The 25,796-nt window shown below is 35.7% G+C and overlaps 1 pseudogene; it reads right to left on the reverse strand.

Moving 5' to 3' along the window:
• On the reverse strand, positions 1-24,947 carry LOC101608272 (annotated as a pseudogene).
• Positions 24,948-25,796: the final 849 nt, after the last annotated feature.

A 25,796-nucleotide genomic window follows, 5' to 3' on the forward strand; every position in this document is an offset into this window, starting at 1 on the left:
TTAAGTGGTCTGACACTAAACACCACCTCTGGGATAATGCTCATCATCCTCATATGATTCTCCATAATAATAGTGCTGTATTTCCTGATTTGGATCAAAGTCCACTAGTTCTACCTGATCCATTTCATCAGTCTCTTCTACTTCCTTCATCTCATTAAGGAGTTTTTCCAGCAAAAAGAGTTTAACAGGGGAGAGAAAGGCATTTTGAGGAAAATTTACCTAAAACTCAATGACTAGACATCCTTTTTCATATGGCTGGTGATAAATTGGCATACCTTCATTTACCACACCTTTGATATCACTGTGCTTGACAATCGTACCTGGATGAGAGGTGATGACTATGATTCAGTTGTCAAGAGTAGATACTGCCTTTTGGAATCCACACAATGCTTCTATAATCTGTATATCCATTCACATGAAAAGGTCTTCTCTTCAGTCAGTAAAAATCACAAGGTCCTTCTGATCTAACACAATGATAATATATCGTGGCTCCAGTCCTGATTCTTGGTCTCCTTCACCATGGAATGTTCTTTTCTGGCCATCTTCCATTCTTTTATCAATATGAACTTACAAAATTTTCTTTTCTTGAACTACCTTCCTTCCATTGCAGCTTTTTTTTTGCCATTTTAAATATTTTTTATTTTTATTTATTTATTTTTTTTATTAACAACTTCCCTGACTGTAAACAATATCGCATGATAATTCCCTCTCTCCTCCCTACTTTACCCCTTTTTTTTTAAAGCAGAAATTTATTCAAGTCCACTTCTATAGTATTTTACACACAAAACCATTGCAGCTTTTATATCTATCTTTAGGACTGATCTGTTCTCCATGGCACTGGCACTTCATGCACACAGATTGAATTTAATGAAGCATTCCTGGTCCTATCTCATGAATCCTTATTTGCATTCCAGTGCCTAGGCAGTTGGAACAGCACTCTACTGCTTCTTTCTTACCACTTTGGCCTTCACATTTGTCACAAATCATGTTCTTTTGCAGAACCAGTTTTCTTGTTGCACCATTATATAAGTCTTCCAAGGTTATGGGGAGCTGTTGCACAATATTTGTACCTCTCCTTTCTCTCTCCATCCTTCCTCCTCCAAAAAACATATCAAAATGTCCATGGGAGAGCCAAAATCACCACCTGCTCCACCCTTCTTCATTTCCTGTTCTCCTCCTTTGTCATATAACCCCCTGTCTTCAAATCAGAGAGAACTTTGTAAGATTGAGAGATCTGCTTAAACTTTTCCACTTCATTTGGATTCTTATCAAGGTGGTACTTCAATACCAGTTTCCTATATCCTTTTTCAATTCTTCCTGGGTGGCATCGAGTATGACCCTCAAAACATCATTTTAAGTGATTTTTTTTCACCATTTTCTGCAGCCAGTGAGAGGGCAGGGGGAAAAAAAAGATGCCTAGCAGTGTGCAGCTCAGGAAGCTGCCACTCCTCTGCCTTCCACTCAGCAGTATTGACCCATGTTGCTTCTATGGGGTATCAAAAGGGGCATGGATATTCCAGGTAGTTCATTCAGAAGGATATTTCCCCCAGGTAAAATTATACACCCTATGACTCTTACATTCTTCCCACCCCCCAATGTTCCTTGAACCTTAGAGGGAATGGTAGAAATATCCTTTAGTTTTAAGGTCTACTATTATCTATGTTGGTGAGTGTTAAGTGTCCTCAGTGTCTACCACAATCTCCATAGAGATGATTATGTGGCTATCAGGGAGAACATCAAACTTTGTGCTCAACTCCTTCTGCAATGTTTCCTTAGACCTAGTGTGTGTGTGAAATAGATGACTCATCTAGCTCTTGGACTTTTTCTTCTTCTGTCCTTTTCATGAGTCTTTAGGCTCCTCAGTATTTGCCTTCATCTATTAAAAAAGAAAGAGAGAGAAAGTTCTCTAATCAAAAGTGAGAACTGCATGAATGAAAGGGCTTAAACATATAGACTTCAAAGGCAGAATGTCTCCATTTAGCCAAAGAACAGTCAAAGCGATCCTCTAGTTAGACATGCCAAGTTTTAGCTGTCAGGGCTTGCTGGTTATATTGTTTCCTCTCTCTGCTAAGGATATATGGACATGAACCAGCTTGTTCTTACCATAATATGTAAACCTGAAATAAACCCTTTCCTCTCATAAACTACTTTGTTTGTATGTTTTTCCCCAACAATGTGATGGTAACTACAACAGCAAATTGGTACAAAGAAGTAGGGTTGTTTCTATGGGTTTGGACTTTTTTGTTGTTGTTGTTGTTTGAGGTAAGGTATTGTTCTAGCCCAGGCTGACCTGGAATTCACTATGTAGTCTCAGAGTAGCCTCAAATTCTGGACTATCCTCCTACCTCTGCATCCTGAGTCTTGGGATTAAAGGAGTTCAACACCACACCCAATGGTGGGTTTGGTACTTTTAAATGGAATGTATTTGCAGGAGGAATGTGAAAGAATTTGCTACTTTGGACTGAAGAAGACTTGCAGTACTGTAATCTGAGCTTTATGGACACTTCTGTTGATCATTTGTATATTATACATGCAGAGAGAATTATAGACTATAAGGACTTAGTTTAATAACTTTCACAAGAGGGATGGAGGGATTGCTTAATGGGTAAGGCATTTTCTTGAAAAGCCAAAGGACCCAGGTACAGTTCCCCAGGACCAACGCTAGCCAGATACACAAGGTGGCACATGTGTTTGGAGTTCGTTTGCAGTGGTTGGAGGCCCTCTTGCACCCATTCTATATCTCTCTCTCTCCCTCCTTCTCTCTGTCAAATAAATAAATATAAAATATTAAAAACAAAATATTTCGAAGGAGATGGAGAAAGCATTGTTGGAACTGGGCTACTGGTGAAAAGTCTGGGTGAGTGGCACCTGTCTCATGAGAATTAGATTAAAGTGGTATTCTTGGTGGAATATATGGTGTAACATATAGAACAGAAAAATATGAGAGATATAAGATTTATTACAAGAAAACTTGAAGCAAGTTTGAAGTTAATGGAACAGAGACAATTTACTAAAGCTAAAATTGTTAAGATTGCCACCATTAATGGTGAGCAAACTGCTTTGCATTGAAGCAATAGTAATGTTACTCTGAAGGTGAGCCATGAAAGGCTCAAGGTAGTAAGGGTACAAATTCTTTTGAAAGAAGATGGCTTAAGGGAAGACTGGTGAAGAATATCCTCTTGAAAGTCAAGTTTAATCCCTCCCCACCTCAGATTTATGATTTTGGCTATGCTGCTTACCTGCTACTGGTTATGGAAGCATGAGAATTGCAGTAAAGTTAGTCATGAAGCATATACAGTTCCTGGAGCCCCTGACAGGTGGCATGTAAATCACTGTTGAAATCTCTATGTAGAGACCCAGTAAGTCCACTGTATGAAGATATACTACTTTTAGGAGCCAAAAAGATGCAGTGTTGTGAAAGGGGGTTAAAATTATTCAGGGGAGGCAAAGTAAGGTCATTATATGAAGTTGTGAAGATTAACTGTTTTTTGCAGTATAGACCCAAAGATGTTTTGGATACATCAGGGTTGTGGGATTCCTGCTATTCCACAGCTGGAGAAGAATGAAAACCCATAACCCATTCATCTATGATTATGGGTGTTGGGCTTAGAACTACAGATGTTTGATGTATACCTACTAGTTATTGATTTAACATTGTTCAAGTCTCTCTTTGTTTTTATCTATTTTTGCAATGGAAATATTTATTCTCTGTCATGTTGTATTGGAGGTATGTAACTTGTGCTTTGATTTTACAGGGTTCACAGTTAAGAGGCAGTCTTGAATCACAAATGAAAGTGTGGATTTGAATGATGTTAAAGTTGGTAAAAATTATTGGGACCTTTGAAGTTGGATAGAGTGCAATTTGCATTTTAGGATGATCATGAGTCTTTGGGGCCAAGGGAAGAATGTGGTGGTTTGGATGTGGATTATGTACCCAACAACATAGGAATTTTGGTTAATATTAAGCTTCCTACTTGGTCTTTAGTGAGAGGAGCCATGCTGGAGGAGTTTAGTTCCTGGGGATGGATTTAGAGTCCAGCCCTAATATGTTTTAGCTCTGGATACTCATGCTTACTAGTTGTGCTTTTGCTCTCTCTCTGCTATGTATCTATGGAAGTAAGCCAGCTTCTTCCACTAAGATGGAATTTCCCCAGGAATCTGAAAGCTTGAAATAAACATTTTCCTCCCATAATCTGCTTTTGCTTAGATATTTTTCCAACAGCAAGAAGATAACTGCAGCAGTAACCAACACATTGGCAGTATTCTCTAATGCTTTGGGAGGCATATGGGCCTTCCTGACCAATAACTCATTGTGTGGGGAATGACTCATCTCTGGCTCTAAGACTCACCTGCAACAACCCATGTCTTTAGAATAAAATGTTCTCCACCCTGAAAGGGTAAAGCTCTATAAGCTATCTCTCACTCTCGTCTCTCTTTATTTTAAGTTTTTCTTTTAATATAGCTAAAAAATTAGGTATCTGTGCTACTTTATTCACAATTTCTTTAGTTTTGTGTACCCCTCACCATCTCTCCTTCCCTTTGCCCTTCCTGCCTTAGACCTTTTCACTCCCTGGACTCTGTCCCACAATTGATTGCCATATTGTCCCATAATCCCTCCCTCCAAGCCTCATTCTAGCTTCTAGGCCACTAGTACTGAAACTTACTACAATGTACAGCCAAATCTATCTATTCCAAACTAGTATTCTCAAAGGAAAGAGGACATGCAGTATTTTTCTTTTTGTGCATGAGCTACCATACTTAGTATGATTTTATCCAGGTCTATCCACTTCCTGCAAATTTCTAATTTCATTTTTCCTTAATGCTGTGGTAGGATTCCATTGTGTATATACACTAGATCTTCATTATCCATTCGTCTATATGCATCTGGGGTAATTGTATTTAGTAGCTATTGTGAAAAACAGCAACAAACATGGCTGGGCAAGTGTCTCTATACATACCCATGAGTGGAATACATGCATCAAACGGTACATCTACTTTTACATTTTTGAGAATCCTTCATACTGATTTCCCCAGAGACGTTGTAGCACTTTACACTCCCACAAACAATGAATAAGTGTTCCTCTATCCCCACACCATCACTAGCATTTGATTTTTTGATGATTGTCATTTTAACCAGAGTGAGATATAATCTTATAAAATTTTAATTTGTAATTCTACGGCTAGAGAGATTACTCAGTGATTAAGATGCTTGCCTGCAAAGCCTAACAACCTGGGTTTGATTTTCTGGTATGCACATAAAGCCATATGTATATTGTATTTCATGCATCTAGAGTGCATCTGCAGTGGCTGCAGGCCCTGGTACAACCATTTTCTCTAACTTATCCCTTCTCTGTATCTCTCTCTGATTGAAATAATTTCTTTAAAAGACGTTGAACAGTTTTTGGATTTTTATTGCCCCTTTGTGTTCAGTTCCCTGTGCTGCTTTTGACTGGGTTTATTTATTTATTTTTTGCTTAGTGTTTTGCATTCTTTGTGTATTCTAGATATTATACCTCTGTTAAATATATAGCTGTCAAATATTTACTTCCATTCTCTAGATTGTCTGTTGAACTAGTTGATTGGTTGCTTACTTGCACATTAACTTTTTAGTTTCATGAAATCCCATTGGTTGAGTGTTTTTCTTATTAACTAAGCTATTGGAGTCTTATCCCAGAAGTCATCTTCTATTCTTATATTGAAGTTCTTGATCCATTTGGAGTTGATTTTTGTGCAGGCTGAGGAAGAGTCTAGATTCATTTTTACACTTGTAGAAAATACTGTCTTTTATTTTCCAGTGATTTTTTAGGTTCTTTATCAAAGTTTAGTTAGCTTTAGTTACCTGAAAATATACCTGGATCTTCTTTTCTATTGTAGTATGAGTTTGTTTTGTGCCAATACTATGATATTTATATTACTATGGTTTTGTAGTATAACTTAAAATCGGGAGTGGTGGTGCTATCTGTAGTATTTTTTGTTGAGGACATTTTAGTCTATCAGAGGTCATTTGTGTTTCCATATATTTTAAGATGATTATTTTTACATCTATGAATAATAGTGATGAATTTAAATTGAAATTGCATTGGATGTACATATTGCTTTTGATAGGATGACCATTTTCATGATATCAATTCTTCCAATCAATGAACATGGGAGATATCCTATCTTGTGTCCTCCACATTTTTTATTCTGTGTTTTAATGTTTTTATTACAGAGGTCTTTTAATTTTCTTATGGTTATTCACTGATATTTGGTTTTGAAGGGATATTTTCCATGCCTTTTACCTGAAGTTCTTCCCTTTCTTGTTTGTCAAAGATTTGATGGGTAGGCTCTTTTAAAGTATTCCACATTCTTCACATTTTCCAAGAAGTACTGTTATGAGGTGTGCCATCATTTGTAGCTTCAACCCAGGTCTTTACCAATCATCATAATTTCTTGCAATGATAATGATAAAAAGCAACAGAGACTATTAAAATCAGGCACCAATCCAGAAACATTTTATATTTTGGGAGTTACACTATGCTTTCTAGTTCACATTATTATACAGACATAATTTATTTGACATGAACTGGAGTATGACTCAATATACCAACTAAAGATGTATATTTTAAATTATGAACTTTATTGTATGTATATATCACATGATGATCATAGTCCCATCATGTTATACTCTTATATCCCCTTTCTCCCAACCATACTCCTTTGAGGACACTCTTCAGTGGAGTTATTAATAAGCCCTGTGGGGTTGTAAGTGCATCAGTCAGCCTGTGTGGTAGAAGCCGTGCCTGAGTACAACTTTCTACCCTGTGGCTCTTAAAATCTTTCTGCCCCTCTCTTCTGAAATTTTACCTGAGTTTTGCTGAGTGTGTTTTAAGTGTTCTTTACTGTAGATTTTTCTGTAAACTTTGAATTTCTGCTTTGATGAATTTTGAATGGTATTTGTATTATAGAAGAGTATAGTTGTTTGTATCCTCAGTGCTGGGCAATGGAAAAGTAACTATTGACTTGATATTTACTGTTTGCTATGCACATGCACATAATTACACTTTCACTGATTACAAAAATATAACTACAAATCTTGAGATTTGTTTTAAAGAGTTGTCTTTATTTTTTGAACTCTAATGTAAACTAATGCTCCAGAAAAGAAAGTATCTTCCATAATTACCTTTTTTAATAAAATGGTTTCTTTCATCCCAGGTTAACTCTTTCTTGTTTTTCTCAATAAGGAAACTTTTACTTCAGAGATTCTCTCTGGCTTCTTTTAAATAGCTTAAATTTCCTAAATAATTATGACTTCATACAAGAAAAATCTTACAAAATTAAATACTCAAGTTATTTAATGTTCATTAAATGTTAGAATTAGTAATGATTTAGAATGAAGAATGATGCTAATATTTTTTTAATTTTTTTTTTTATTTGAGAGCGACAGACACAGATAGAAAGACAGAGAGAGGGAGAGAGAGAGAATGGGCGCGCCAGGGCTTCCAGCCTCTGCAAACGAACTCCAGATGCATGTGCCCCCTTGTGCATCTGGCTAACGTGGGACCTGGGGAACCGAGCCTTGAACCAGGGTCCTTAGGCTTCACAGGCAAGCGCTTAACCGCTAAGCCATCTCTCCAGCCCGATGCTAATCTTTTGAAGGTCGACTTTTGCTATTATTGAGTAGAGTTGCTTCCTCTCATTTTAAGCTAGGTGTGATTATGTAAAAATTCCATATTGATTTAAGTGGAGTTTCTGGTTGTAAAATCTGTTGTATATGTGTCTTATGAGGATACTCAAAACATATCATATCAAAGCATAAATCCAGAAGCTACTGAGATTGCAACACTAAAGTAGACTTAAAACACACCCCACCATGGCTCAGAGAATTTCCAGAGACATTTTCTCCACTCCACACAGTGATTAACTACTGCTTTCACATCTCATATCCCATAACTCCATGGGGAATATCAGCAATCCCACTGAGAAGGATTCTCATTAAAATGAGGGCATTGAGGAAGGAAATGATAGCACCAACACATACTGTGTCTATACAAAGTTCAACTTAATAAAAAATTTTCTTGTTCTATTTGCATATTTATTTTATAAAAGCAATGGGAATCTCCACTCTTTCGCATTTGCAATTCTTAAGGTGTTGGAATACACCTATCAACCTGAAAATAAAAATGTTGCAATATCTTATCAGGTTCAATATTTCCTAATTTAGCTTCCTATAAAGGCTTTTCTGTTAGCCACATGAAAAAATTAAATATAGATCTGGCTTATGTTGTTTCTCTTTAAAAATTATTTTATGCCAAGGGAAATAATTTATGTTTGCATTTACTAATGTCATAAATGCTTTTTATTTATTACCACAGTTAAAAGGTTTGTACTTGAAAGCATGTTATGCTAATATCTGAAATCCAGTTCCAACTTTTGGTAAAGCAACAGTGTTATAGTATTAACATCATTACCCTTTCCCCATGTAATTTTTGCAATTAATTCATTATTTTTAGAAATTTTATGTACTGTTACATCTTTTGTTACTAAATGCATCATCTGGTACCATAAAGTGATGGATATACGATGGGAATTCTAAGCTAATTCAATGTGTCAAGTAATTCTGCTTCCAAAAAATAAATGTGTTATTAACAATACACACACACACACACAAACATGCACACACACACACACACACACATATATGTGTGTTTAGATAATTGTAAATTGTATAGGTACTGATTTTCAGACATATCATATGATAAAATTTAAGATTATAAAAGTAAAATTTGTCCAGAATGTGCAAGGCTAAACTATTTTACATAATAATAGGAACATTCATAAATAACATTTAAATCATAGATGATATCCTCTTATTTATTGGGTATTATTCTTTGTAAAAGATCATAATTTGGGAAATAAGAGGTGAGGAGAACAGGGAAAGGACAGAAGGAAACAAGCCGTATGAAAGCACAAAGGAGGCTTAGTTGGGGGAAAAGGCCTAAAGGGAAGGGAGAAAGGGTAACAAAAATGTATGAAAATACCATAATAAAACCTAATTCTTTGTTAGCTAATAAAAAATTCAAAGATATTTAAAAATTAATACAAAATAAAAAAGCATCAATGGGTTTGTTCCACAAAGAATGGATTTATTGCTATATTATAGTAGCCATATATTATATGGATGAATTATAGATATGCCTTTCATGAATTTGATATCACTATGATTTTTGTAAGAACTTTCAAGTATAAGCATTCCATTTCTTAGTTCTTGTAAGTAGTGCTACACTAAACTAACATTGGTGTGCAAGTATCTCTGGGATATGTGGCTTTAGTGTGTTCTGGGTAAATGCCTTCAACAGTTATTGGCCACATAATATGGTTGCTGTACTTTTAGTTTTCTGAGAAACCTCCATACTGACTTCCTAAATAGCTGAACTTATTTTCTTTCTTACCAGAAATGCATGAGTGTTCATTTTCTACAATATTGTCACCAGAAATTGTTGTTGTTTAGTTTCTTGATAATATTCATTCTTCCTGGGGTAAGATAGAATATTGGTATAGTTTTGTGTTTTTCCTATTGTTTATGATGTTGACTATTTTCCAATGTTTCCTTTTTAAAAATGCTTATTTTTAATTTATTGTTTTGATTACTTGGCTATTTTACTTTTTACTTTTGATTTCATTAAATATTCTGGATATTAACTGCCAGATGAATAGTTAGCACAGATTTCACTCCACTATCTTTGTCTTTAAAGGTGTTTGCAACACTAGCATCCTTGTAAATCCCATGCTGAGAAACAGAACCTCTGCCCACAAGAAATGTAAAAATAGTAGACAAGTATATAACTGTTTGCCAACAACTATCATTACCACAGTTTAAAACAATAGAATGATCAAAGTAATTATAAATGAATTATCATGTAGTTGTTAAAAAGAGGAGCCAAGTTACCAAAATATGATAAGGAAAAAGTGATATAAAAAATAGAGAGGGCCCGGCTTGGTGGTGCACACCTTTAAACCCACTTCTGGGAGGCAAAAGTAGGAGGATCACTGTGAGTTCGAGGCCACCCTGTGGCTCCATAATGAATTCCAGGTCAGCCTGGGCTAGAGTGAGACCCTACCTCAAAAACCAAAAGAAAAAAAAAAGAGGTATTTGAAACCTAGCCAAATATTATTTTAAATTGAAAATTTTAACCAGTTTTAATAGAAGTATTCCTATAATAATTTAAATGCATATTACATATTTATAGATTAAAAATCTAGTGTTTTATGCATAAATACATGACAACTTATCTGTGTATAGAGTTATGATGAGGACTGCCTGTAATCCCTGAATTCAGGAAGCTGAGGTAGGAGGATCAATAATTTGATTTCAACCTAGACTACATAACAAGCTTTAGTACAACCTGGGCTTGTTAATGAGATATAGTTTCAAATAAAATGAAAGATTAAACAAATGATTTGAAATATAATCCCATGAAAATATTATTATGCAGTATGTTAAAATAAACATATAAACAATAAGTTTTAAAGTAGATAAAACATACTGATTTGTAATCTGCTACTCCATATTCAAAGCTTCAAGTAATTAAACTTAGTGATGAAGGCATGACAAAACATGAGGTAAGTTGAAAGCTTGGCCTCTAGTATGAGACACTTAGCAAGGTTGTTATTTAAAAAACAATGTCCTCAAACTAAGTTTATTGTGCTACCTCAGTGTGTACTTAATGATAAGAAAGTTATGAAATGGTGAAAGTTTTCATAGTATGAAGAAAAAAATGTGTAAGCCATAACATTCCCTTAAACCAATGTCAAGCCTGGAACCAAAGTCTTGTTCAAGGTCTACGTTCAGCTCTACATTGAGGGGAAGGCATCAGGAAGCTACTGAAGAAAACTTTCAAACTAGCAGAGATTGTTTCATACGATTTATTTTCCAAACCTCTAACTTCTACAACATAGAATGTAAGGTGAAAAGAAATTACTGGTGGAGACGGTACAGCAAGTTATCTGGAAACTTTAATAGGGTAATTGATGGAAAGGGGTCATATGCAATACCTTTTCAATGAAGGAAAACAACTGTATAGTGGAAGAGTCAGCCAGGAACTTTAAGTTGAAGTCAATGCTCACTTACCATTCTTAAAATCCTATGTGGCTTAAAATATACTAAATTATTTTCTCTTCCTCCATATTTACAATAACATGATTTAATAAATGAAAGTCTTAAGCCAAATTTTGAGCCAACCTATTCCTACTCATTAACCATGTATCTGGTAACCCTGAAGCTTTAGGAAGAGTTCAATCCCAAACTTCAAGAATTGGCATTTAGACATTACAGATTTCCATGGGACTATGGATGAAATTAGAGGAGAATTATAACTACAGATGACAAAAGGACATGTCGGTCACTAATATTCTAACACTGAATATTAATGGTCTCAATCCCCATTCAAAAGACATAAACTAATAGCCTTGATCAGAAAACAGGATCTATATATTTTTGCTGCCTTCATGAAAGTCACTTTGCAGTCATATACAGTTGCTAGGTTCACCCTGTCGTACTTTCACAGAATAGATAAAATATTACAAGCAAATTGAACTAGGAAACAGGCAGGTGTGGATATTCTAATATCTTTCAAAATATATTTCAAACCAAAATTAATGAGATGAGTTGAAGAATGTCACATTATATTAATCAGGGGAACAGTTCACCAAGAGGACATTAAAATTATAATTAGTCATAACACCAAATATAGATGCACTAATGATATTATAAAATGCTAGATATAAAGTCAGAGATAAATCACAACACAATAATTGGTGGCATCAATACTCCACAGGTCACTTCGCTAGAAGATAAACAGAGAAACAAGAGGGGTAAAGGGCATCATAGATCAATTAGACTTAACAAACATTTTCATAGCATTACATCAAACACTGAAGAACACATAGTAGTCTTATTGGCCCATGAAATGTTTTCTAAAATAGACTAATTCTCAACAAATTTAGTAAACTAGAAATAACTCCTTATATTTATCTGAATATAATGTAAAAAAGCTAGAAGTCAATAGCAAGAAAAATTACAGAAAATACAAAAAAAAATACCCTCCTGGAGATTGAACAATTAATGGGTTGTTGAAGAAATCAAGAAGAAATAAAATAGTCTTATAACTAAATGAAAATGAATACTCACTGTACCAAAAATTTGTGGGACATTATAAAGGATAATGTAAGAAGAAAGCTTATAGTTCTAAATGGCTACATCAGATAAAAAAGAAACCCCAAATAAATAACCTAATATTCCACTTGAAACTTTGGCCAAACAAGAACAAATCAAATCCAAAAGTCCATATTCAAAAAGTAAGATATGGGAAGAAATTATTTAAATAAAAGTTAAGAAAACCTCAATGCAGAAAATAAGAGACTTCTGAAGACTCAACAGTAAAGTGGACTTTTAGTGTGCCTCTAAGGCCTAAAGAATATTACAGAAGAGGATAAATAAAAAAAAATGTAAGAGCCATAGGGTAGAAGGATATAATGAGAGGCATTTTCCTTGTCATAGAAACTGGTGCCTCCATGACCCCACAGCAACTACTATACCCACATTAAGGAGGACCCTCAGTGGAATGGAGGTCAGGGAAAGGAACATAAGAGAATAATGTCATAACAATAAGAAAATTTTGCCACATATTAAAGATCCCAATATTTAAAAAATATTGAGGAAACAAAAGAATCTATGAATCAAAGATTTGATTCTTTACAATGATGACCAATACTGATAAATGTTTAGCCAAATTAACAAAAGAAATAGAAGAGGACCCTAAATTAGAGATGAAAAGGGAGCTATAACAGATAACAATGAAATTGATAAAATGAAAACTGGAAAATTTAGTAGAAATGGATAAATTTTTTGACACATATGATCCACCAAAGTTAATCAATGAGTAAATAAAGAATTTAAATAGAGTTTTAACCAATAATGAGATTAAGACTAATCAAAATCTTCCAACGTAAATATATCCAGGCAGAATTCCATCCTACCTTTATAGAACATCTAAAACCATTGCTTTTTAAGTTACTTCATAAGAGTTAAAAGGAGGTAATACACCCTTAACTCCTTTTTGTTGTCAGCATTACATTAATAGCATAATCAGAGGTTCAACATCAATAAAAAATGAAATCTCTAAACCAATATCCCTGATGAACATAGGCACAAAAATTTTCAATAAAATACCCAAAAATCAAATTCAAGAACATATTAACAATACCATTCCTCTCAATCAATTAGGTTTAATCTCAGGGCATGCAGAAGTAAAACATCACATAAACAGACATATCAACAGAAATGAGGTGATCATCTCAATAGGTGCAGAAAAGACTTGCCAAAATATAATATCCCTTCCTGATAAAACCTTTGCAGAGACTCGGGGGTGGATGGATCATTTCTCAACATAATCAAGGCTATATATGACAAACATAAACCCAATAGTATTCTAAATTGAGTAAACCATGAAGCATGCCCACTAATATATGAAATGAGAAAAGGGCATTCAATCTCCCCATTACTATTTCACATAGTACTTACCAATTTTTTTACTAGAGTGATGACAAGAGAAATGAATTTGATATAAATTGGAAAGGAAAAAGTCAAACTGTGCTTACTTTCAGATGTTTATGTATCTGAGCGAGTAAAAAAGATTCTATCTGAAAACTAGAGTGGATCAACAATTTCAGTAAAGTAGCAAGATACAAAATTAGTCCATAAAAATCTGTAGCCCTTATATATGCAATTGAAAAACATACTACAGAAGAAATCAAGGAATGAGTCCCATTCTCAAGAGCACCCAAATATTACATACTGGGTGGAGGAGATGACTCAGCAGCTAAAGGTGCTTGCTTGCAAAGCCTGCCAGTTTGGGTTGATTACTCAGTACCCAAATAAAGCCAGATGTCCAAAATTATTATATGGATCCGGAGTTTGCAGCAGCAAGTAGCACTGTTGTACCCATACACACACAGACACAAACTCTCCCCTCACAAATAATTTTTTCAAATGAGAAATTGTTTATGACATACCTCAGAATATCCCCCTACCAAAGAAGTGAAAGACCTCTCAATGATTTTAAACACTAATGAAATTAAAGACAAAAAGATGGAAAGACTTCCCATGCTCATGGCTTGGAAGAATTAATATCGTTCAATGGACATCCTACACAAAGCAATTTACAGATCCAATGCAATTTAAATTGAAATTCCAGCTACAGTCTTTACCAAAGGGGGAAAAAAAATTCACACAGAAGCACAGATTCCTCCAAAAAGTGTTCTCAGCAAAACAATACTACATATACAATTTCAATATATGCTATAGAACCATAGTACTAAAAACAGCATGATACTGGCACAAAGAGACATGTAGATCAATCGAATAGAAAAGAAGTTCTAGGAATAAATTCATGTCACTATAGTCAATTTCTTGATGAAAAGGCTAAAAACACACATTGAAAATTTAGCAAATGGTCCTGGGAAAACTATATCTACATAGAGAAGAGCAAATCTAAACCTTATCTCACATCATGGGCAAAAATTGGCTTCATATGGATCAAACACATCATTGTAAAATTTGCAGTTCTGAAAACAAAAGAGTAAAATTATGGAAAATACTTGAAGATATTAGGCATGGGAAGGACTTTCTGAATAAGACTTCAGTAACCAAGAGAATAAGACAATCAGCAAGTAGATTTTAAGAACTAAAAGGCTGTTAATTAGCCAATGAAACTGTAAACTGAGTCAACAGACGACCAGTAGAATGGTTGAAAATATTTACCAGCTATACATATGATAGAGGATTAATATGTATAGTATACAAAGAATTCAAATAACTAAGTAATAAAAAATCTCAACCAATTCTGTCAAAAATGGACATGGAACTTAATAGAGAGGTCTCTAAAGAAGAAATACAAAGGGCCAAAATAACATTTTTAAAATGTACAGTATTTTTAGACATGCAAAAAGAAGGTAGAATGATGTATTGAGAGAGGAGAAATGGGGAGGGATTAAGGTATAAGATAGTAGGCAGGCAAATACAGGGACAGAGCATAGGAGGTGGAAAGGTCTAAACAGGGACAGGGGAAAGGGAGGTAGGAGAGGAGATGGTGGAGGAGTGATACATAAACATAAAGACATTATAAATAAATATAGAAAGTCACTTCTTCACTAGTTAACTAAAATACATTTAAAGAAAAAGGGTGGGAGGGAAGAAAGGGAGAAAGAGATGGAGAAGGAGAAGGAAAGAGAAAGAGATGAACTGGAGAAAAAGGCCCTTGCTAGACGGAGAAAGATTTATCCTTAATCTTTAGTTGGTGGCAGGTAACTTCCAGTTGCAGTGATGGGGCCACCCCCACCAGTGAGGTCTTAAATAGGGGGACCAATGTGGCCCCCAAAACAATTCAGTTTCTTTCCAATGCCCTTTGTTACCTACAAGAGCTAAATGGTAAGACAATATTGCTGAAGACACCATAATACTTAGTGGTTAGAACATTGAGAAATCAAGCTAGAACTGAGCTGGAAGCCACCTCCCTGCTGGCTACCTGCAATAGTGCTGGAAAAAGTTGTGTAAACTGCTGGGCGAGGAAAGTCATCCATAGTCTTAATAAGCAGTGGATTCTGCAAACACACGATAAATCAGCCAGGCAAGATGTGCCCACTGATGCAATAGTGGCCATTAATAAGTGAGGGTGATCAATTGCTGTCTGAGTGATTTTCAGCCCTTCCCAGTGGTAGGGAATTTCTTTCTGAATCAAAAACCTATGACTTGAAAGAACATAGGCCCTAGAGGAAAGCTACCACTTTTCTTTGACTAAACAAATACTATGAACCCACTGAATTACCTACCAAATAGATATATTTATGCCCATTAATTAATGTTTTGGCACTTTTGATCAGAAAGGAATCTGTACAGATGAAAATGAAAATTCTAGGAGACCTAAGACTCATCAAGGTTATGAGAAGAAGAGAAAGCCCAGTGCTTGGCACTGGATGTGTCATCTCATGAATACTCACCAGGACTAAGGAAACATTTCTGAGGAGGGGGCGAAAAGAATATTAGTGCTGCTTTCACTGCTAGCCAGAGAAGCTTCTCTGTAAAGATGGCTGTATGTACTGAGGAGTCTCAAAACTTATCAAAGCCAAAAAATAAGAAGCAGTAGCAAGCACAACACTAAATGAGGCATCTCTATCATACCCTCCAAGGCTCAGGGAACCTTGTAAGACAAAAATTACAGGAAAAAAATAGACTATAAAAAACATAGTGTACCTCAAAAAGACCTGAACAAAACTGAGCCAATCAACATTTTGACAGAGAAGACAGAGGAGGACAAAAAGAATGATACATCAAAACAGAAGAAGAACTACTTGGAAACAGTAGGGTACTCAGTAGAATAGATGTGGGAGAAGGGGAACAAAGAGTAATATGACAGGAATATGATCCAATTACAATATATTCATGTATGAGCATTCTCAATAATTACGTTTGTTGAGCATCTTCATTTGAGAGTTTAGAAAAACACTAACCTATTGTTAATAAACATACTTAAACATAGCATCTTAATTCTGAAACCAAAACCCAACAAGATTTATGTGATATGCTGGTAATGTTACTGCCTACATCAAAGCAATTTAACATACTTTAGATGTAGATATTGTAATTCAGGCTTTGCAATCCATTTTCCATAATATCTTGAGCATAATTATGAGATATGGCACTGACACAGGCAAAATAATTAGTAAACCAGATAAATAATAGTCAACATTCATAATAATAAAAGTTATACCACTGTTGCTGTGGTATCACAGAAGGGTTAAAATAGTAGTGATTTATATTTTAAAGAAATGCAGAAAAGATACACAAATTAATTAAAAATAGTCACACCTAGGCTGGGCATGGTGGCACACGCCTTTACTCTCAGCACATGAGAGGCAGAGATAGGAGGATCTCCATGAGTTTGAGACCACCCTGAGACTACATTGTGAATTCGAGGTCAGCCTGAGCTAGAATGAAACCCTACCTCAAAACAACAACAACAACAACAACAACAACAAAATGTCAAACCAAAGCAATGAGAGAAAAGATGAGAACAAAGTGTTTAAAAGGTCTAACATACATGTAATTTTAATTCAAAAGAGTGAGAAAAAATATGACAGGCACCTTAAAATGGTATCCAAGAATAAATTATCAAATGTGACAAAAGGCTTGAACCCACAGATTCAAAAAGTTCCACAAGTTAATAGGCAGGTTATAATTATACAAACCTCATCTATAAACATTATTGTATAGTAATTTGAATTATTGAAAAGTAAAAAAAGAAAATCAACCTGAAATAAATATCATGCATATATATTTTTTGAAGCTTCACATAACACCACATTAATCTGAACAATTTTAATTTTAATCTTTCAATTCTCCAGGTCCCATATAAGCCAGATGCTCATAGTGACACATGCATCTGGAGTTTGTTTCCAGTGGCTAGAAGCCCTGGCGCAACCATTCTCTCTCTCTCTCTCTCTCTCTCTCTCTCTCTCTCAATCTCTCTCTCTAACTGAAATAAACAAATAAAACAATAAAAAGTTTAAAAAATAACTTCAAAAGAGAAAAGGACACTTGTAAAAGGTAATTCAATTATAGGAACTACCCTTGGAATAGATTATTTCTGAGATTGGATTACATCCCACATGAGTAGTTTGTGATAGTGGAACTCGGAAATATCTCTGAATTTCTCTTCTGCATGCATCATTACCACTGACATATATGTTTCTTCCCTTGTGATGTCACTGGCTATGTCTGCCCTACTAGTGTTACGTGCTGGCACCATGCTCTTGAACATCCTTAGCTGTAACCTAAATGAAACATTCCTTACAATCTTCCAGAACAAGAAGACAATCTTGAAATAAGCTAAACTAAAACTGAAATCTGATTTTAGCATTTATTAAATTTATTTTACCTGTGTGTTTTTTATGAATACATATGCATATGTACATATCTATGCATTTTCATGTGTGTGTGTGTGCATACTTGTGTGGAGGCCAAAGGTTGGGTGTCATCCTCTATTACTATTCATCTTATTTATCAATACTGAGTCTTATTGAATCTAGAACTTACTGATTTATGTAGTCAAATTAGCCAACTTGTCCCAAGCTGGGATTACAGGTACACATGCTTCCTAGGTATTGAAACTAGGTTCCTCATTCCTGTGTAGCAGTGTTTCACCCATGGAACCATCTCCAAGTCCTTGTTTCTGACATTTTGTTCAAAGCAACAGAAGATAACATTGTCTATTATAATTTTCCATGAATGGAGGGAGGTCTAAGAAGCAAATCTTTGAAGGCAAAAACCAGAATAGTGCAATGGTTACTAAGGATTTTTGTGTGATATATATATATATGTATATGTATATGTGTGTATATATATATATGTGTGTGTGTGTGTATAAAATTTGGAAAGAACAATTAAGATACTTGCATTCTGTTCATAAACAATTGAAGGCAAAAAGTAATATGTGGAAATAACCTTCAAATTGAGAACAAAAGTAAGGATGCTTTCAATAAAGTTAAATGCTGATAAGTTTGGGTACTTGTATACTTACGATATTTGCTATAAAATTGATTAATTTCTTCAAAATAACTATGGTAAACAGAAATAATCATTAAAATATTTATAAGCTTTGCAGTGGATGTTGATATTGATGAGAAGATAGAACAAAAATATTTGACCATGATGAAACTAAATAAGTAAATATGGAAATTTGAGCATAAAAATTTTAAGTTAATTGTCCTGATTAGAAAACAACATAGGTACTGATTAATCAAGTCTGCTAAGCATGTTGAACTTTTATTCTAAAGTTTCATAAATACAATATGTAATGCCTTGATCAGCGTGAGAACAGAGAATAAGGAATATGTGATTCAGTGAATTGCAAGGAAGTGGGGTTGGTGTCCATGAAAAGTCATGGCACACAAAAAACTTTATGTATATATATATATATATATATATATATATATATATATATATAGTTTTTAGGAATTAAGGTTTCACTCTAGTTCAAGCTTACCTTAAATTCCCTGTGTAGTCTCAGGGTGGCCTCAATTTCATGGCAATCCTCCTACCTCTGTTTCCTGAGTGCTGGGATTGAAGGCATGTGCCACAACACCCAGGTAACAATTCATATATTTAATATAAAAATAAATAATGTTTGAAATAGTTACATTATTAGTTTCATTTCCATTAAAATAATAGATTTTATAACAGCAATGCAGACTAACTTTTTGTTTTTTTTAATAGCCTGATCTTAGCCAAGAGATGGAATCTGATATAATAGATGTGGTAAGTTGCTTCCAAGATTTTTTTTCTAAAACTAATATTGCCTATACACAAACTTCTTCTTCATAGTATAGTACTATATAACTCCATGTCCTCTACTACACCCTATAATATTTATGTATAGAGTATTTAAATTATATTTTGTTTTATACTTTTATTGCATACTACTTAAATGTTTCTTATAATATATCCTATGATATGAGAAAAAAACTGGGCACAGTGAATATAGGATACTGCAATAAGCATATGTGAACATTGTCTTCTTAGCAAATTCTGAAACTAAAACTAACTTCTTCATTTACATTTCTGAGTTGAAACATTCTTATCCCAATAAACAATTTCCTTGTGTGGCTGAATAAAATAGAAAATTATCTTTACTCCTCTGTATATTAAACTAGTATAAATTTGTAGGAAGTTTAAGAGGATCAAACACTTGCAACTATCAATGACTTAGGAACAACGGTTTTTACCAATGCTTAGTAATTATCTTAGGTCAAAGAAATCATCTAATATCAATTTCATTTCTATATAAGAGAAAGTACAAAAATGACCACTGTGTCTTATAAATTACTTTCTTTTCCACTTTGATTTTCACAAGTAATTTGGTTGTAAGACTTATTCCTTGCCTAAGTGAAAAATCCCTGTTGTATAAAACTGTTATGTATCATGTTTTCATGTTTACCTTTGAATATAAAGACACTTTTGGAGGTTTTAAAACATGTTTCGCGTGTTAATTTTTTTTTTTCGAGGCAGGGTCTCTGAGCCCAGGCTGATCTGGAACTCCCTACAGTAGTCCCAGGCTGGCCTTGAACTTAACAGCAGTCCTCCTACCTCTGCCACCCAAGTACTAGGAATAAAGGCGCACCACACATGGCTCATTTAAATTTAATTACTTTATTTGTGACAATTTTTATATTTTTTCTTTCAATTATTTATTATTAGATATGGACAGATTTTGTATGTAAACATCACATGTTGGTACCACCCTCTCCCTCCTCCCTGTCCCTTTTTTGAAGAGGCCTTCCTCATTGTGGAAGCAGATCAATCCCATGGGGATTGTGGGTCATGCATTATGGGAGCAGCAGTCAGTTATGGGGAGACACAATGTCTCTGTGCAAAATGTCCCAACTTGTGGCTCTAACAATCTTTCCATCCCCTGTTCTGTAAAATTCCCTGAGCCATGTTTGGAGCATTTTAAGTCTACTTCAGTGATGGGCAATTAGGAGCATCTGCGTCTCTGGTTTGGTAGGCGTTGAGTATCCTCAGTATCTTTCTCCATCACCTTTGTGCTGATATCACCTTAACTAAAAGAGCAGCATTTTTGCTCATTTCCCCAATTCCTCTGTGGATTCAATAGGGGCCAACGTGGAGTGTGAAGGGTCATTTATCTCCTCAAGTCCAGTTCCCATCTGAAAAAGAGAAGCAGATTCTCCTGTGGAGAGTGAAGTCAGTGCCAGTTAAATGGAATAACCATTATTAATTTAGAGAGAATTAAAAGGGTTTAGACACCCTTATAGTCTAAGGTTAGTGGGAACTTAACAATGGAAAGCAGAATTATTATCTGGATATGATTCTGACTTGTTTCCCAGTTCCAGATATGGTTTCCTTTCCACTGAGCAGATTTGTTAGCCAATCCAAGAGCAGTTGGTTACCCACCATGGTTGTGTGCCACTATTTCACCTGTGTGAGCATCACATCAGGTTGTTTGCTTCTGAGTAGCTTAGACTTTGAGTTGCTTGGACAGATGTTGGCCACATTTCCCTGGTAGCTCATGTAGTGCCTTCCAGCACTAGATGGGCTAATTATCTGGGGACTAGCTCTCCTCTGTATTCCAACCAGGTCTCTCCATTGTCTATGCCAAAAGTGTTTGGTGTCTTCAGTAGTCAGGTCTTACCATTAACCTCTGGTAGGTAATCAAGTGCTATGACAGAAGTCTATCATGTTTGTTTTGGGAAATGTAGTGTGACTCTCTAATCAACAGGCCATTGTGGATGTAGACCACATCCTGGTACAGGGAATAACAGGCCAGTGCCAAGGGAAAAGAAAAAAAAAAGCCAGAGAAGAAAGAGAAACAGTAGAAATTTGAAGTTAGGTTTCATCTCACTCTCTCCATGTCCCTTTGATTTAGGTGCTTCTTATAAGGTTTGCATGAGGGTTCCACATTTTTGTCTGATATCCAGGATATAGGATTCTATAGTACAGTTCAATTTTGGTTCAGATTTTGTGTCTCCCCTCATTTTTTCCTTCCCCCAAGCCCTACCTTCACTATTATCTAAGCCTCAAGATGCTATTCAGTTATGTTAGCAACTTGGGCTGATCCAGGTTAGGAAATGCAGATAAGGGAGATCATGCAATGGTTGTCTTTCTGTGATTGTGTGAGTTCACATAGAATGATCTGTTCGACCATATTTGCACAAATTTCAATATGTCATTTTTTTTTCTTACTGCTGAGTTGAATTCTATCATGTAGATATAACACATCTTTGTTATCCATTCAGCCAATGATGGACAACTGGGTTGATTCCAGTTTTTATCTATTATGAATTGAGCAGCTATAAATATGTTTGAGTAAGTATCTCTGAATGGAGATGTGGAGCTTTTAGGGTAAACGCCAGTAAGGGAATAACAGGGTCTGCTGGTACCTCTATATTCATCCTTTTCAGGAGTCTCCAAATTGATTTCTACTGAGGTTTTACCAGCTTACATTCCCACCAACAGTGAAAGAGGGTTGCTATTTCTCCACAGCCTCATCAATATTTGTTCTCATTTGATTTTTTAATGTTTGCTACCCTTACTGGAATAAGGTGGAATCTCACAGTTGCTTTAATTTGCATTTCCTTAATGGTTAGGGATGTTGAACATTTTCTTAAGTGTATATTAGCCATTTGTCATTCTTTCTCTGAGAATTCCCTATTTAGTTCTGTGCCCCACTTTTGGAGTGAGATGCTTGATTTTTATTGTTTAGTTTTTTGAGTTTTTTTTTTCCTTTTATATAATTAACAACTTCCATGATTGCAAACACTCTCCCATGGTAATTCCCTCTCTCCCCCAACTTTCCCCTTTGGAACTCCACTCTCCATCATATCCCCTCTCCCTCTCAATAATTCTGTCTTTTATTTATTTATTTATTTTAATTTTTTTTTGTTAATTTTATTTATTTGAGTGTGACAGAGAGAGAAAGAGACAGAGGGGGGGGGGAGAATGGGCGTGCCAGGGCTTCCAGCCACTGCTAAAGAACTCCAGACGTGAGCACCCCTTGTGCATCTGGCTAACATGGGTCCTGGGGACTCGAGCCTCGAAATGGGGTCCTTAGGCTTCACAGGCAAGCGCTTAACCGCTAAGCCGTCTCTCCAACCCTCTTTTTTATTTTGATGTAATCATCTTTTCCTCTTATTATGATGGTCATATGTAGGTAGTGTTAGGTATTGTGAGGTCATGGATATCTAGGCCATTTTGTGTCTGGAGAAGCACATTGTAAGGAGTCCTACCTTTCCTTTGGCTCTTACATTATTTCTGCAACCTCTTCTGCAATGGACCCCAGGCCTTGGAAGGTGTGATAGGGATATTATAGTGCTGAGCACTCCTCTGTTTACTTCTTCTCAGCACCGTGATGCCTTCTGAGTCATCCCAAGGCCACTGCCATCTGGAAAGGGAAAGTTCTCTAATGAAAAATAAGAGTAGCATTAATATATGGGTATTAACATTAAGAGAAATACTTACTGGGCAGTTTGATGAGCATAGCATATACAATTACCCAGATATCAGCAGATATCTTTGTATATTCTAGATATTAGGCTTCTGTCAGTGGCAAAGAGTTTCTTTAATTCAGTGGGTAATCTATTGGCTCTGTTTATGGTATGTTTGTTTGTGAAAAAGCATTCTGGTTCATGAGATCACATTGGTTTAGTGCTTCTTTCATTTCCTTGGCTACTAGGGTTTTGTTCAGGAAATCTTTTCCCAGTCCTATATCATGGAGAGTGTTTCCTATTTTTTCTTCCATTATTTGAAGAATTTCAGGTCTTATATTGAGGTCTTTAATCCATTTGAACTTGAATTTTGTGTTTGGCAACATGAGAGAGTCTAATTTCATTTTCTACATGTAGTCATCCAACTTGTCCAGCACCATTTGTTGAAGATGCTGTCTTTTCTCCAGTCAACATTATATACACCTTTGTCAAAGATCAAGCAGCTGTAGCTGCTTGTCCTAGGGTCTGGGTCGTCAATTGGGTTCTATTGGTCTATGTTTCTGTTTTTATTCCAACTCCATGCTGCTTTGGTCACTATGGCTTTGCAATATACCTTGATGGTGATACCACCACAGGTATTTCTTTGCTGAGGGTATGTTTGGATATCTGGGGCCTTCTGTCATTCTGTATGAATTTTGAGATCAATTTTTTTAGTCTCAGTGAAGAATGGTGCTAGTTCCTTGCTTGGTCAGTGCATGGGCAGGTGAAGTGGTCTGGAGTGAGTAGGCTGGACCCATATCTGGACTCCTCCCACTGCCCTGGTCTGAGTTCCTTGCATGGTCAGTGTGGGGGCAGGTGTGGCCATCTGGAGTGAGTAGGCCAGACCCATGTATCTGGGATCCTCCCAACTCCCCAGTCTAGGTTGCTTGCACTGGTCTTTATCCTTGAGGGCACAGCACGAAGTAGGCCAGATCTCTGTTCCCTTGTTTCTCCTAGTCCCATGGTTCTGGTAGGACCCACTCTCCCTTGCTCAGGGAGGTCTGGTCCCTGTGTGAGCTGTGGAATTAGGCCTTTTTCTGTGGTATCTTGACTGGACACTAAGTACCAACATTCCTGTTCACCTGTGTCAGAGGGTAAATGAGACAAAGGACACAAATTGCTTCCTCCTCAATATGATAAAGAGTCTTCCTAAAATGGGTAGACAACAATGCAAAAAATGCCAAAGAAAGTCAGAAAACTGAGAGATCTCCACCAAGGATTTCTACTTCTACTATGGAAGCTTCCTATGATATCATAGAGAAATCAACAGAAATTCATTCCCAAAATGAACACACACCAATGAGACCCTGATTTTAAAAAATGCTAAATTTCGCTAGGCATGGAGGCACACACCTTTAATCCCAGCACTCGGGAGGCAGAAGTAGGAGGATAGCTGGGAGTTCAAGGCCACCCTGAAAGTACATAGTGAATTCAAGGTCAGCCTGGGCTAGAGTGAGATCCTACCTCAAAAAAAAAAAAATGCTGAATTTCAAGCAAACTATCAAAGAACCAACAATCATATCAATGAAATCGAATGGATTCATCTCCTAGAGTGTTCAGTCTTTGACAATAGGCTTAACTTGATTGGAGAAAATGTTAGAACCCTCCAAAGAGAATGAATATATTGAAGGTAAATCAAGAAATGGAATACCTCAACAACGAGTAGATTAAGCTTAACAAAGACTTGAACAAATGCAAGAATGAACTCTAGGAAGCCTCAAGAAAATCAGAATTTGAATTGAAATTATACCTCAAAAAAAGAGATTAACATGATTTAACATAACACAGCAGAAAACAAATATTATTCTTCACTGAGACTGATAATTTTATTTGTGAATATAATATATTTTTCTTCCATTACCTTCTTCCACCATCTTTCTTATTCCCCTTCTATTATCAAACAACCATTTTTTTTTGTCCATCTATCTAGTCCTTTTTCTACTTTGATTTATTTTTCTGTGCATGGCCTGCTGAGTTAAATATAGTTGCTTACATGAACATGAGTATGAGGTTATTTATAGGGGTATCAACAACATACCAATGGATATACCACTGAAGAAAATGGCCCCTTCTCCCCCAGAAACCATTATTTGCTCGCAGCTTCTCAGGGAGGTATGGGTCCTCCAGAGATGCTCCCATCTAAATGATGGAATGTTGCAATGCTCAATCATGTGTAGGCCTTGTGCAGCTAACCATAGCTGCTGTGAGTTCGTGAGTGTTAACTGCCATGCCATTTCTGGAAGACAATGTTCCACAATACTCATCCCAATTCTCCAGCTATTTCATTCTTCCCATTCCTCCTTTACTATGTTCTGTGAGCCTTGTAGAGACTGATATAGATGTTTCATTTATGGGTGTGAACCCAACTGTTACCTATTCTCAGAGCATTGACCACTTGTGTTTATATAGTAACTGCTACTCACTGCAGAAAGGAAGCTTAAAACAGCAATAATATATGTGGAAAGACATAAATATTTAGAAGGCAGTTTGATGGGCACAACATGTCTATTTAAGAAAACAACAGTAGTAGATTTTGTGGAAATTGATTACAGGCCCATTTTACAAAGTGCATGTTGAAGTGAATCATGAGAACATAGAAGAAATTAAAGGACAAAAGGGAAGGAGAAAATAGACTACTTGCCAGGTTTCCTCTTCACAACAATGTACTTGAAGGATTTGATTTAATTAAATATAAATTGAATTCAACTTTAATACAGAACTAG

Source organism: Jaculus jaculus, chromosome X, assembly GCF_020740685.1.
Source record: "Jaculus jaculus isolate mJacJac1 chromosome X, mJacJac1.mat.Y.cur, whole genome shotgun sequence".
Lineage (NCBI taxonomy): Eukaryota > Metazoa > Chordata > Mammalia > Rodentia > Dipodidae > Jaculus > Jaculus jaculus.